Below are 17,513 nucleotides of genomic sequence, written 5' to 3' on the forward strand. Positions count from 1 at the left end.
CGAAGTTTTGAAATTGCCCGACCACATTTTAAAAACTTCGGCGCCACTGTCGACATGATTAGATAATAAAGGTACAATGAACAATTTTAAATCATACTAATAATATAATTCGTTATATATTGTATTCAATTGTCTCTAATAATATTGTTCGAAATATTGTATAAGGATTACTGGCTAATAACAGACAAAATCCAACAACCATACATGGTTACGTTGAAGGCTAGACAAATATTAAAATAAACATCCATTTTGTGTAATTCATTCGTCGTGTTCAGTGAAAGAGAGTGCAATCTTGTATAATTAATGTAAGTATTTAATATTTTAATGTTTTTCCAGTAATTTGTAACTGGAAATAATATTGTTACGTATTTAATTTTGGATTGAAGACGATTATACCGAAAAAAGTGATAAAACATACACTAAAATGAAAAATATTCTGTGTATATTAGTTTTAGTATGTTTTTTTTTTTAGTATGGCACACTCGACATTTTTTGGAAAGCCAAAATTAGTAAGTACCTACTAAGTTTAGAATGTATAAAAATTATTATAATTTTTTATTTCTTTTTTTAGAAACCCAACAATAAAACGATTACGGTAAAAGATAACCAGTCGATACTCAAAGAGATCAGTTTATTAAAAGAAAAGATAAACTCAATGGAATCCACAAGCATAGAAACAGCTGATAAGAACTTCATGCTAGTGTTAAGTGAAGGATATGCAAAAATAGCAAAATTATACAAAGCCATAGGAGAGCATTTTGGTAAGGACAAAAAACCAACCATATAAATAAAAGATCAGGGAAATGTGTATGATTATTATAATCATGACAATAATAACACTATCGTCGTCAAAAACAAAAGCTGTGACAATGTCACAGCAGAGTCTTCTAGTGATGAATAAAAGGATGAATAACAGCTGCCGTCCGGTGTAATATTTAACTTAATATATTAATATATATTATATTAAGTTAACGATATTGTATAAAGTTTTTGACGATAGTGTTATTATTTAACCTGTATAAATATTTAAACCTGTTATTATTGTATTAAAAAAAAATATTTATATGTACAAATTAAAAATAAAAAATAAATATAATTGTACGCGCGAGTAAAATACATATATATTAATATTCAACTGAATTAACCTGTAATTATTATACGTTAGATTAGTTTTTTTATTATCAGAGACCAGTGTTGTGACTTATCTAGATAAAAAATTACTTATCTATTATCTTATCTAGATAACTATTGTGCCATTTATCTATTGGTTATCTTAGATGACACATTTACTTATCTAGATAAATTTATTTAAATCATAATATTCATTTTACACAAATTATTTATACATTATTCATTTTTTTCTACTAAAATTGTTCTTACAGAACACTATCTAATCGGCAATCAATACATGTTATTAATATACGTACTTTGAGGTTTGAGACATTATTTTACGAAGTTTTTCGACAAAATAAATTGTGTACCTAACTGCACATTTGCAATTTAAAAATACTAAAAAAAAATGTTATCTATAATATTATCTAGATAAAGGTTGGATTATCTTTATCTGTATCTAGATAATTTTTTTATAAAATCATCTGTATCTTATCTAGGCAAGTCAGAAAATTAACTCATCTGTAATATTCGATCTAAAGATGTATAATCGTCTGATGGTAAATTATTTAGTGTCGAATCAGAGGGAACCTTATGATTATAGTAATTTCCCGTTAAATTATATCAAGAGTGGTATGTCGAAGAATCGAAATGTGTATGCGAGAATCCGCACGCGTGCTTGTATCACCCCTGCTATACCATGGTTAAATATGTATCGCGATGGGATTAATAAGGAAATAAATTTAGTGTTAGACCCAACCTCTTCAATATTAACAGGTTATTGTTTTATTCGTGATACACGAAGACTGTTAGATATACAAGTGGTTAAAGGGTTAGCTGATTCACTCTTATTTCCTAATAAGTGGTGGGGTTATTCGTGTTGTAAATGCTCTTTCACCCATCCTCGATATCGATTTGAACATAAAAAAGGTGGATAAGTGGATGTCGCTCTGATGGTGTTAAATTTGAATTCAATGATATAATATAATTGTATAAAAAAAACGATTCTGAGCGAAAACGGTCAGTCAGCCTATGATATTACCAAGTATATTTGATGATATTATTGTGAATAAAGTAATTTATATATAACCTATTTACGTGGAGCCTTGTTTTAAATTTTCAATCCTTAGCCATAAAAGTTAAACATTTTATACATTTTTAACTATAAAATAATTAATAAATTATAAATTTGATAAATGTTGTCAACATTTTAACTTTAAATGCTTATAAATAAAAACTGTGACTAAGGATTTATAATTTTTTTCTTCTACCTTTGAAACAATAACCTAGAAGCCTTCTATTAAATTTTCAAGCTTTTTTACTCAACAGATAAAATTTTATTAATATTTATTGATATAGACAACGTCCGTAAACAGCTCAAAAAGAGTCAAAATATTTTCAAAATTTTATGGTGTATAGAAAATGCTAATATAAACATTCAGTGAAATTTTCAAGTATCTACAGTCATTCGTTTTTTAATTACAATAAAATAAGAAAATTGTAACATGAGAAATCGAGTGAATATCAAATGTTGTAAAAATATAAATTTCAGACGCTCATACAAATTTAATTTAAGTTTCTTGTAGACACTTTTTTTTTTTGATAAAGGTAGATAAACTTATGAGTAATCTTATATTACATTTTCAAATCTTAGATTTAAAAAGAAAAATTTTTATGAATTCTCAACTCAAAATAATTTGCTAATTTTCGTGATTTTTCTGTATTTTGTCAAAATTTGAACTTTAAATGCTTATAAATAAAAACTGTGACTAAGGATTTTTAATTTTTTTCATCTGCCTTTGAAACAATAACCTAGGAGCCTTCTATTAAATTTTCAAGCTTTTTTACTCAACAGATAAAATTTTATTGATATTTATAGAAAAAAAAACTAAAAAATTGAAAACTGACAATGTCCGTAAACAGCTCAAAAAGAGTCAAAATATTTTGTAAATTTTATGGTGTATAGAAAATGCTAATATAAACATTCAGTCAAAATGTCATGTCCCTACGGTCTTTTGTTTTAGAGTTACACCAAAAACCATAATCTATTTTCTCGAAAACAGATTTTGCGTAAAAATTCCCGTTTTTCCTTAATTTTTCTTTTGTTTTTCACGTCGCTTTTGAAAGCTACTGAGAAATTTTTACTTTTGACCCCCCAAAGTACCAACTAGATTCACTTTCCTATCAGAAAAGTTACTGTTGAAGAAAATCCAAGCCTAGGTTTAAGAGACACCAGCCGAGGGCCAGAGCAAAGAGAGGGACGAAGATGAACCTGCCAGGACAACCGAAATGGAAGCACCACAAGCAGCGAACCACACCGCTCCACGTGGATGGGCCAGGCGAATAATGGCCACCACGTGGAAGGAAGTGAGACAAGTGACACTGTGTGGATGCTTCCGAAGAGAGTGAATAGCCGCAGTTCACTCCTCCCTCCTCCTCGGGCTGAGGAGCACCAGACAAGACGGTGGCGACATTGGGGATTGGTACGTGACAGAGCACTTAACGGTGTACGGTGGTAAGTCACCCTGTACGTTCTCCGGCCACTCGCGGAAAGACAAGGTCGCGGTCGATGACGTCGCGAGCTCGCGGTTGCCGACACGCGAGACATAGTTTCTTTAATCGAGGTCAAGTAAATTGAGACGATTTGATGCATATTATTTTACCTCATCTGCCCGAGTAACCAATAACGACTAATAATACACACAAAATGTCTACTAATTTGTCCTATTAATATTACTATATGTAACAATAAATGGTCATTTATAAACAAAAAAAAATTGTGATCTATCGTGAATCTCAAAAATTTTTGTGTGATCACCTTTTCAAAAAAATTACAAGTTGAATTACTTACAGAGACAAGTGGTCTGCAAAACGCACTAGATGAACTAAAAGAAATTAATATTAATATTAAGCTTGAACTGAATGATTCTGAATTAGATAAATTAAACACTTTACTAAGTTTAATAGATATGACGTTGGTGAAAAGTTAAAACTCGTTGAAATGGAATACTCGAAATCTGAACTTACTGAAAACAAGGTGTTAGAAGATACAAGTCACCTTAGCATTATAAATTCTATAGTTGCTGTCAAATCAGAGAATAATAATGAAATTCATACTGAATTACTGATAAAGACAAAAGAATGAGAAAATGCAATTTCACTAGTTAATGTTCTACAATTAACAATTGAAAAAAATAAACTAAAAATAATTTCTAATTCAATTTTTTTTGAAATAATAATGAACTGTTAAATTTGGACTAGGATAAAAGTCTAAACTTATGGATGAATTCAAAATAAATGAATCTGAAGAAACAATGTGTAATAGTTTAGGAACAATTTCTGAGCTTAACAGCACTATTAAAAAACTTACATCTGAATTAGAAGATAAATTAAAGCATTAAAAAATGAATTACAAATTGTTACGGTAGAATTGGATGATGCTATTTTTAAAAGTTGCGATAATAAAATCAGTAATTAACATTTTTGAATATAAAGCATGAATCCTATATTTCTATTGTAGAACAACTGAACAATGAACTCAAATGTATTAAAACTACACTCAATGAAAAACCTCAATTAATTTTTGAATTAGAAAACACAAATTTAGAACTTTCAACACAATGTAAGAATTCTGAAGATGAAATAAATAAGACCATCTATGACCTTAAAGTAAATCTGGAGGATAAAATTAAAGTTGAAAATGAAATAAGAGATGGACTTAAATCTAAAACTATTGAATTAGAGCATGCATGTATATAATATATATTATATACATGTATACATATATATATATACATGTATCAAGAAAAAACTATTGATTTAAGATAGAAAGTATGGAGAATTTGGAGATTATAATCTTTATAACTTGGTGACGAAGTGGCCCAGCCGTTAAAGGCGTCGGTTGCACACAAAATTTCTATTAATTTGTCCTATTAATATTACTATCTGTAACCAATAGTAACCATTTATAAACAAAAAAATGTTGTGATCTCTCGTGAAGCTCAAAAATCTCTGTGTGATCACCTTTTTAAAATGAGAATTTTGGAAAATCCTTAGTGCTCCCTTACAATGTGATACGTAGAGGTTAGATACCTAGAAACCTTGAAGATACCTTGAAAATCTCAAGTGCCTAGCTATTATATTATATATAGATCAAAAATAGTAAATTGGTAAAAACAAAATAATTATTTATATTGTACCTATAATATAAATTATATAACTGTATGGAAACATGCAATCAAAATGTTTGTGAACATAGGAATTGACTAATTGATCAGTGACTATGATTGAAATGGATACAACAATAAAATAAAATATTTAATAACTTAATAAAATATGTGTAATTTTCAAACGAATCGGTTTTGTGTGGTTTAGTATTTTAAATATTTTCTTCCGTCTTTGAATGATGAATTGGGTGGGCGGGTGGGTGTGCTTTGGTTGAATTGAACCACCTTATTTTACTGAACTCGGTGCCATGAATGCAATTTATTAAGGATGCAAAAAAATTAAATTAGAAGTGGTCCTGTACGGACTCTAGTATGTGATTGTAATTTATGAAGGACATAAAATAATGTTTAATTTAAAATAATATTGTGTTTAAGCTGGGTCTACAGTCAATTTTAAATTATAAACTATAAGTCTAAATACAAATAAAATAATAGTCAGATATCTGTTTTGGACTTTATAAATATGTGCGGAAAAAATTAGGTTTAGTACAATGTAAAAAAAAGTGGGAAGGAAATCTTGAGAATTCTTTGACAATAGGATATTAAAACACAAAACCATGTTATAAATTAATATATTGGTTTTATACATTTTATATTTACAAAAACTTATAAGTTATAAGTATTGAAAAGCTTAAGACATTTAATTTATTATTATTCATTATCATTGAGTATCAATGTTATTTTTCACCTACCTATTTAATGTTATATGATTCAAAAAATCAAAAATCGTGATGTTTAGATCATGTATTACTATATATACAAATTTCGGTACGTCTCACAGGGTGGGCCACGGCCCACCCAGCCCCCCCCCTGAGTGCACACTTATGGATCTAACGTTAATACAATAACTGTGATCATAACTTGAAAGTATGATTGGATGTTAATTGTAAAAGTTATAAGTGTTAATAATTTATAAGCATGTATCGTATCCGTCTTACAAGTGGGTATCAATTTCAGCAGATCTTATTTAGCATTGTTAGTTTTAATATTAGAGTGATTATTTTTATTAAAAACTAACGATGCTCAATGATAAATTTGATATCTTTCACACTAGTAAGACACACTTGGAGACAACACATGCATGTGTCACGTCTTCTTTAAAGTAAAATGTTTTATTTATTTTATTTTAGCTTCATAATTGTAAAAATCTAGGAAAATGTTGAGATTTGGAGAAACTTTATAACGTATTCAAATAATTTTATTTTGGACTCCTTAAATCATGATCTGGAGGACCACCTTTTGGTCTTCCAGTATCCACAAATATTTCAATTTTTAATATAAAAGCTCGGTTCTGCCACATACTCTGATATGAATAGCCTTTAAATTCTCTATATAAAAAGTAAATTTAAGACAGAATTGTAAATCAAGTCACGACAGTCTCTCTTATGTAATAATATTTCTGATTTCAATGGTTTTCAGTATTTTGTATAATAATTAGATTGGAAAAATAGAAGCCGATATCATTTGCACAAGATTATCAAAAAAAATTATATAAATACAATTTTTGATATAATTTATTTTGTTCTTGTAATTTATTGGTGGACGACGTTTTCAACCTAATCAGGCGACCGGACACGTCTATACAATATAACTGATAAGTATTGTACATTTCGTAATTTTTTTTTTTTTTTGAAGAATATGATTTTTTTTTGAGCGTAAGTCCAGCGACTGTAACCATTAGCTGTTTTTTTTTTGTTTGTAGGTTGTTTGTAGCGGAGAGTTTGTAACGATTGGTTAAACACGTTTGTGTTAACTTAACCAGGTGACCGGGCACGTCCATCCAATATAACTGATCAGTATTGTACATTTCGTTATATTTTTTTTTTGGAAGAATATGATTCTTTTCTGAGCGTAAGCCCAGCAACTGTAACCATAGCTTTTTTTTGTTTGTAGGTTGTTTTTAGGGGGAGTAACGGTTGGTTGAAACACGTTTGTGTTAACCTAATCAGGCGACTGGGTACGTCTATCCCAATATAACTGATCAGTATTGTACATTTCGTAATATTTTTTTTTGGAATAATATGTTTTTTTTTTTGAGCTTAAGCCCAGCAGCTATTGCATTTGTTGCTAAAAAAGCCGGGTGGGAGCTAGTAACAGTGGTTGATATGTACACTCAGAACATTTCCGCAGTTATGATGTCCATATATCCATACTAGGCCACAGAATATGATTTACTGTTACTTGAAACATTCGTTTTGTATTTCTCATATAATATTGGTGGTCGATACTTGTACCAACGTCTCTCGACCTAGTGAGCAGGTGACCGGGCACTTCTCTTTCAGATAAATTATTAAACACTCAATTAAGTCTTTAGATTTACTAATGATTTATATTTTGTAGACGAGATAATTTTAAAGAGAGACTGTGTGAACTAACAGAATATTGTGCACCCAATAAATATGTGGTGTGCTGTGTGCATTTAAACATTTGTTATAATATATTATGCATTTGAATATTTATTACAGTATTCGACTATCCATACATTAATTTCAAGTATGGATTTTTTTATACACTAACTATAGGGTCACATAATCAAGAAATTAATTGTTAAAGTTATTTTATTCTCCCCATATGGGGAGATCAATTTAACACAAGACACTTATTATTTCATAATTTGTTGGAGTATTTAAATCTATATAAATTAAATATCGGACAAGTAGTTTTTTGGTAAATATTTAAAGTTCATATGAGTAGTCGAATAACATTTTTGCTAGGTTCTTTGAAACTAGAATGTAGTTAATAGTTAAATTAAAACCCAAATGTACTTATAATATGTGAAATAGCTGTACTTATCCTTCTATGGTAATTTTTTATAAATAAATTATAAGTAAAACTAAAATTTGGCACATATACAGTAGGTACTTAATACATTTTCCTTTCCTTTAACAGAAATTATTGAGCTAAAAATATAGAAATATCTATGTACAGCGAGACATAGGACACACTAAGATACGGTGTTTTAGCTTTGTTTCATTAATAACAATAACGTTTTGTAATACAGTTTTTCATAAATTAATTTTTAATAAAGTTGGCTTAATGATTTGTTTAAACTATTTGTATGTATTTTTGGGAGATCAGTATTATTGCAACACCGTTACCAATACGAGTCTCAATGCACTCCAGTTTCGCCTACAGATAAATCATTACTTATTACCAGGGCTGTGAATTAAATACATTTGCATATCTTTTTGAACACAGTATAAAAGAATGGATACGGCCAAAATTTGTTTTGATTTATTTATAGTTCAAATACGAAATCTTATTTAGCATATAATTTAATGGGTTAGGCCGGTTAGGGTATATAATTATGTTTTCTTGGTTACTTACTTACCTAGCTAGTATGTAAATTAAACACATGTTTTTTTTTTGTAAACCAATTTTAATTATTCTTTATTAATTTTAATAGTTTTTAATAAAAACTTTTTTTTATAGACCATTTTTTTGAATAATTTTAGTGAATATTTAACACTTTTTTAGTGCATTCAATTAACAGCCCTGCTAATTACTTTAACTTCCAATCATACCTACCACAGTTAATGTTAAATATCAACAATTAACAGTCATAAGCGTGCGCAGGTCTTCTTGGTAGGGGAGGCAATACCTTAACTATAAGAAGGTCCAAAAGAGTTTTCAATAATCTTTGACAAAAAATTACTAAGAATATATTCAAAAAAAGGGCGGGAAAGTGGGTGTCGTTCTGCTATACAGTAGGTTACAAGTGGGTCACTGTAATGGATGGTGTTAAATTTGAATTCAATGATATTATATCATTGTACAAGAAAAACGATTCTGAGCTAAGATGGCCCAGCCTATGATAATATTACTAAGTATATTGGATGATATTTTGTGTTCTCAGATATAAAAGTTGAACATTTTATACATTTTTAACTACAAAATAATTGTTGTCATTATTAAGTTATAACTTCTGCAGATACAATTATCGAACAAAATGGTATTCAGTTGACTCGAGTTGAAAACTGTGATGTAAACTTGATTATTGTAAGGGTGAAAAAAAATATTTGAAGCCTTGAAAATGTTTATAATCAGTTTAAAAATGAGAATCTTTTTTCGTATGCATTATGGCCCAGAGGTTCTCAATTTTTTTTGTACCGTGACCCGAATTTCCCCCGAAAAATCGTTCACGACCCACGTGGCTTAACTTTTCAAAAAATAGTTATAAAACACAAAATTTGTTTATTACTTTTATCGGGTATTTATTATTTTATAGGTTTATAATCAATATATTTTTACAAAATAATGTACTTTTAATAATGAGGCGTATTAATACCCGTCGTAATAAATAAATATACGACGAATTATTATTTATTACTCACGTAATCTTTGGTATACTACATTACTATAATAATATATTAATACTCATAATCAGTGACTCCCTTAGTGCTCTCCTAGCCCTTGAAAACCCTTACCCCAAAAATGAAATAATTCAATCCATCCAAGAAAAATTATCAAACTCGAGGAAAAAAATCGAATTTCTATGGGTCCCCTCTCACACTGGCATAAATGGCAACGAACTAGTGGACAAGGCAGCCAACGAAGCAATATCATCACCCAGCTCGGTATTAATAAACAAAATTACATTCCAAGACGCACTCATAAAAATAAATAAACTAACTAAAAGTCTTCGGCAAGACTCGTGGGAGAAGACTTCAAACATAAATAAATTAAAAGAAATTAAAACATCAATCGACCCATGGAAAACTCCTCCACCCTCATCCAGGCACGAAGAAGTAGTCATTACAAGAACTCGGATTGGTCACTCCCGTCTAACACACCTGCATCTCATAACAAAAGAAGACAGCCCGACCTGCGAACTCTGTGACAAAGCGCTGACAATCAAACACGTCACACTTGAATGCCCCAAGTTCATCAACTCTAGACAAATTCTCGGAAACCCATCAACAATGCAACAGGCACTTGGCGAAGAGAACACTAAAAACATATATAATTTTTTCAAAAACATAGGCTTAGCACAGTTAATTTAGAAAAATTACTAATAATTAAATAATTAAATGTTTAAATGTATATATATCCCACAAAATCCCTATATTGTTAAACGTAATGTATCCCCATAGTTGTAAGACCAATATTCACTTAATTTTTTTTTTTGTAATTTTCACAGGCTAATAACCTCAGGAGTTGAAGCCTTATTTAAATAAAAAAAAAAAAAAAATATATTAATATTAGTATATTTAATAAGTATATTTAATATTAATTTAACATAAATTTCTTGAAATCTATATAATTCAAAAAATATTTCACGACCCACCAAAAATTGACTGACGACCCACAGTTTTAGAAACGTTGCATTATGCAATGATTGATAAATCACTGAATTCAAATTTTACACGTGTATCACAGTGAATTAGGTACGTAGGTACCTACTATTAACGACAAAGTACGTACACGCTACACGTATCCACACCTATTTTACAACAGAATGGTTAGGAAGATGAATATTTTTTTTATTGCATTTTTACCATAATACCACATTACAAAAAAATTACGTGTTTAAAATCAAACTACCTAATAAAATAGGTATATTTAGCTATTTACCGTGGAAAGGAAGAGCATATTAATATTATGTTTAAGTTTTATAAATGTCATAACATAAAATATATCCGCAAAAAGTTGGAAAATCCTAACTGTAGTAAGTTGGAGGACCAGGATATTGATGATAAAAGCTCGTCATCGGCGAGTGATGTACCCGCCGAAAAACCCACCTTGCGAAAATGTAGCTCAGCATAGGTGCTCGAAACACATGATTGTGTGGAACTATAATAAAATATTTAGCTATTTACCGTGGAAAGGAAGAGCATATTAATATTATGTTTAAGTTATTTAAATGTCATAAACTCATAACATAAAATATATCCACTAATGATGAATACTTGAGATGTGTCATCTACAAATTACGATTTACCATCATATTGTACACTCAGCGAAGTACCTAATTTAATTATTTCAAAAGAATAATATACCTATACTGTGTATAGGAAAATTTAGATCGTTGTCAAATATTGATCACAAAATAATGTTGTAAGTACCGTTTTTTTTTCATTAAAGCAATTTTATGAGTTATCCCATATCATATTTTATATGCGTTTAAAATATACAAATTACAATATTATATAATACACATTTATTTATATTTGTGTTATTTAATATCTTATAATTTATGTCGATCGTCAATTTATTCAAACAAGCGTTTTATTCCGTTCATAGGTGCAACTAGGATTACAATTCTGGGGGGGGGGGCTAAAAAACTATTTATTAAAAAACCCTATAGGGGGCTTATATCTAAATCAATAAGGAATATTTTTTGGGGGGCTAAATCTTAGTCAAGGGGGGCTAAGCCCCCCCCGCCCTAGTTGCGCCAATGACTCCGTTTCGGATTATGAAATGAAAAGTATAATATAAATATAGAGAACCAATATATTCAGGGATATTACAGCGTTCCCACCGGTTATTATTATAATTCTCTTTCAATTATATTATAGATTTTTAACATGTTTGTTAGTACTTACTATGAGTTTTTTTGAAATAAAAATAATTTTAGCTACATATTTTGATAATTTTAATTGAATATTATAAGTCTTGAATTCTATTATAGTACCTAATAGGTAACTATTTTTCTACTTCACTAAGACTGTGCACAGCAGTGTTAATAAGAAAACTCAAAACTATAAACTTATAATGATAAATTAATAGAACGACGTGTGTCTAATAAATAAGTAGGTACTTACTTTATGTTCCACATATGTTTCAAGAGTCTCTGCTGAGCTATATGTTCGGAAGACGGGTTTTTCGGCGTGTTCAACACTCGCCGATGACGAGCTTTCGACATCAGCATCATAGTCCTCCAACTTAGTAGTTAGTACGGTTATGATTTTCTAATTTTTTGTGGTGTAACTTTTTTACAAAGTGTGCACGGACCTTAAACAAGTTCAGATTGATTTTTGTTTAGTAATAGAAAACAAAATATATACCTATAGTCAGTGTGTTTAAAATAATTATCTTCAACTTTCAAAAATATTTTTTCTTACGCCATAATATATATAATTCGTGTATAGCGTGTATAGGTCATGTGATATTTAAAAATAAAATATAAATGTTCATATACCATATTATTATAATGTACTATAAAGTGTATACTGTATACGTATAATCGACGTTTAAAATAAAAATTAATTAATAGTTAAATTTAAATTTGATAAACAAAATATACATTATCTTTTTGTATTTTTAAGCGATAGATTTTTTAAAAAAAGCATCGATAACAATTTAAAAAATTTAAAACACGTTTAATATATTATTTAAAAATACATATAGTATCTAACCGACTAAAACTTCTTTTAATTAGAATAAAAATGTTTTCCAACCATGTTTTCAGGTATTAATCATTCGTCATACCATAAAATACTATATTTATTGTTTAAATATTATTATATTAGGTACTGATTTGAATAACTGTTACATTTTATTTGCACGAATAGTTTTACTCGTTCACTTATATTATGGTACTTTGGTGTATTTTAACTTTTAAAGATCAATATTAAATAAATAAAATTCTGGGAAAACTGACTAACGCGTCAGTGGTGTAGCGAAAAAGCCTATTCTAAACGCCGTGTGATCATAATATATCACAACTATTTTTCTACTTCACTACTAAGACTGTGCACACTGCACAGCACTACAGCAGTGTGAATAAAACAACTCAAAACTATAAACTTATAATGATAAATTAATAGAAAGACGATGAGTGTCTAATATATAAGTAGGTACATACTTCATGAGTAAGACATATAATAGTTCCACACACTCATATGTTTCAAGCGTCTCTGCTGAGATACATGTTCGGAAGACGGGGTTTTCGGCGGGTATATTACTCGCCGATGACGAGGTTTCATCATCAATATCTTTGTCCTGAAACTTACTAAAGTTAAAATTTTCTAACTTTTTGTGGGTAGACGATCCTTTCACAAAGTGTGCACGCGCCTTAAACAAGTTCAGATTGATTTTTGTTTAGAGTAATAGAAGACAAAATATATACACCTAGTCAGTGTGTTTAAAATAATTATCTTCGACTTTCAAAAATATTTTTTCTTACGCCATAATATATATAATTCGTGTGTAGTGTAAACATAGATTTTTGTATACCATATTATTATAATGTACTATAAAGTGTATTCAGAAGAAAAACTGCACTGCATATTATGCAAGTTGTTTTAACAGGCACTGATTTTCATAACTGGATAAAAGTATCTATGGAAATGTTTCTCGTACGTATAGGTACACGAGAAAAGCGTATTTTAATTATTTTTAGTGCACATTAATTAGTCCTGAATAGTCTTGTATTAAAGTGATAAATAACTAATTTTATACTTCAATTATTGGACTGCCACGCACTAATGAAAAATATATAGGAACTGCTATTGGGCACTTCTGTAAGGCATTTTCACTCTTCATGGTTGAATCTCTACGGACTCTGATGCGTTAAGTATTAATTTACTATTAATCCAGAAACATGGAAAATCATCTGAAAGCGAAGATTCAACCACGAAGAGTGAAAACGCCTTACAGAAGTGCCCAATAGCAGTTCCGATACCTTTTTATGGTATTTACTACACCGAGACCATTAACCGAAAATATTTTCTCTGTTACCGGATTTCCATTCCGTATTGGGGCAGCGTTGTGATCGTCCAAGTAGGATTTACTCTCTTGCTTGGATGAATCGTCGTCACTTATAGTAATCACCGACGCACAATCACGATGCGGAATTTTTGTACGCTATAATAATAAATTAATGCTTAGCACGTTAGAGATTGCCCAATTATTAGACTTTAATATTATATGTATAGATAGGTATTCACTTCTTCACAAAGAGCCTGTGATTTGTGTCCCTTGGTATCTGCGTAAAACATTATTAATATTATATTATTATATAAGTATAATAGATATAGGTACAATATATATACTTAATTATTTATGTATAGAATCGAAATTCCTAAGATTTTACGCGCTGTATACGCAGTGGCGCCCCTCCCAATAAATTATTCCAGGATTTACTATTATATTTAAAAAAAATAAGTTAAGTACTATTATCGAGACCGTATAATACTATATCGGTATATTTCGTTATTATTCGGGGGGAGGGGGGGGGGGTCAACTTGTAGAGTTACCAGTTACTAGATGTTCTATGGGTATATGAAATTAATTCCGGACTATGATATATTAGAGAATTTCACATTATCTGAGCAATAAAAAATTTAGTTACGGAACAGTGAAAACGTATTTACTAGTATATACTTACTTATGACAATGTTAAAAGTTTTTGGCATTTATCTGATAAAGTTGTCACCATCATCATCCAAAAATGCCCTTTTTATTTTATTATCCATGTCAGAGATCAACCGTTGTATTTTACTTATATAAATGCGATGAAATCGATTTAGATAGGATTTATAAACGGATACAATAACTATTCTGTTATTAAGATTTAACTGAATGGTAACTATTTGAATATTATATTATACGTAGAAACAAATAAGTGTCACCCGAGCTATCACCCTAGCTACGCGTTTTTTTTCATTTTCAGCCATCAAAAATATAAACAGTTTTGATCTATTTTTTATTATTTTATTATTATTACACAGATAATTGTTTAAAATAAGTATCGTTAAACTATATGCAAAAATATCTGGAATTTACTTATTTACCCAATTGCATTTTTATTTATTTGCATTATACGCCTACAATAAAACTTTCATTTAACTAACAATATTTTCTGTTTATCAAAATAATTTTGTGAACCATACCAAATTAGAACCACATTTATTTAATTCTATTTAATGAATTTCCATCAATAATACGACTTTTTTTTTGTTTCCAACGGAATGTTATGCTTTTTAGGCGTGTGTTCATCATAGTTCTATCATCTTTAGAGATATCCGGACAATCATTTACTAGTTAATTTGATAATTAATTTAAACAATTGATGAGATACATTAAACTCTATAAATTCCAAGTTTTTAATTTATCACATAATATACCCATTTTGATATTTGAAATATCTAGCAGTATCAACAGTTTGAGTCTTATATACTCGACTATATTCTGCCGGAGTGGATGAACAATATTGCAGGCTTGTAACCAGTGTTGTATAAAGATAATTTTTTAAACATCTTGATAAAGATAAAAGATAATTGTTAGAATAGTTATCTAGATGAAGATAAAAGATACATAATAATTTAATTATCTAGATAACGATAAAAAAACCAACATTTATTATCCAGATAAAAAAAAGGTAAATTTTTAGCATTTTTAACCTACCTACCTATTATTTACAAGCCTAAGTATATTAGATAATTCATAATATTATGTAGCGTATCTTAATTTCATAACAGTTGTGAATTATGTAACTTTATAAGTCAATCAGATGTTATTTCAAAAAATATGTTTTTTAAATTAAGTAAAGGGCAATTTTCAAAACACCATAAAATTTGATGTCAAAAAACAAGACTTCAAAATTTTGTCGACTTTAAATTTTCTTTATACCACATTTATTATGTTTTTTAATAATTCATTATTGTTTTATCTAATGAACACAATTAAAATAAATTAAATTAAAAATACAAATCAAATGTATGGTTTCTTTTTTAATAGAAATAAATAATAATAATAATAATAATAATAATGATATTTACATAAATATTTAAATAATTTTTATAAATATTTAGTATTTAAAATTCCGGTAACAATATTTAATAACTAGGACTCGGATTTATATGTAAATACATATTTTCTCTGCGACATGATAAACTAATTTCAGCAAGTGATAAATTTGTTTCACAAGATTTTTGATAAAACGAACTATATTTGATTTTACATATTTTTACATATTTTGTCATAAATACATGCTATTACATATTTCACAACTATTTAATTTTTTCTCACATATTTAGACAATTATACTGTTTTAATGTCTTTTTTTCAGGGTTCAGAATTATTGAAAGGTTATCATGACTTTATGTTATATCGACGATCTTTTGAATTAGAAAATTTTAAAGTGCATGTTATTATTATAACTGTAATCAAGATAATTAGATAACTAAATAAATAAAAAAATTTTATGACATTTTATTTTATTATTAATTATTATAAAAATTTCACGACAATAACGGCGATCTTTTGAATTCAAAAATTTAAAAATGAATGTTATTAACTGTAATCAATACAATTAGATAAATATAAATTATTTATTACATTTTATTAGACATATTATTATTAATTTTTATTATTATTTTCTTTTTTTTTGATAATACATATTTTGAATTCTTTAGCACATATTTATGTACATATTTTTGTTGTATAAATACATATAAATCCGAGCCCTATTAATAACTAATAAGTGATAGGAAATTATTAAATAAACACATAGGAGGCTAGAGCCGCATTAATAAAATTTAGATATACACTAATCATGTAGATGTTATTGCAATGCTAAAATTAGTATTGTAGGTATTTTATTTTACACTAAGTAATTATAATTATTATACTTAATATTATATTTATATAAATACGCCTTGTTTGTGATATTTGGCAATCTAGGTATCTCCCATACAATAAAACTCCAACTGTTCTTATTCTTCTGATGCAACATTCGACCATATTATATCTATGCCATGGACTTTCATACATTTTTCTAATTTGTTGATGTTTTTTTATATACAGTTACACTCCTAATATAATATTATATTACCCTCTTCTCACACCTCCATAAGATTGGTATTCTGTCTATCCATCTCTTCTTCAATCTTCTCACCCTCTATTCACCTCTAAATGTACTTCTTTATTCACTCTCACTGCCCTTATCATACGGTGACCGAACTACCTCAATTTAACCCCTCTTGTTTTCACTACAATATATGCCACTCCGTACAACACTACACTACCTTTAATTTCCTATTCTATCTTCCTTTGTCCCTTACACACCCAACTCAACATTCTTATATCTGCTACACACACTCCACTAACCTAACCTTACATTTCTTTTTCGTCTTTCCCTTTCATACGCCAATCAATCTAAAATCCTGTTGACCTCTTTCCTTATCTTTGCCATATCATACACTTTTTACTCACTCAGTATCTAGTTACCTA

Source organism: Metopolophium dirhodum, chromosome 3, assembly GCF_019925205.1.
Source record: "Metopolophium dirhodum isolate CAU chromosome 3, ASM1992520v1, whole genome shotgun sequence".
Taxonomy (NCBI): domain Eukaryota; kingdom Metazoa; phylum Arthropoda; class Insecta; order Hemiptera; family Aphididae; genus Metopolophium; species Metopolophium dirhodum.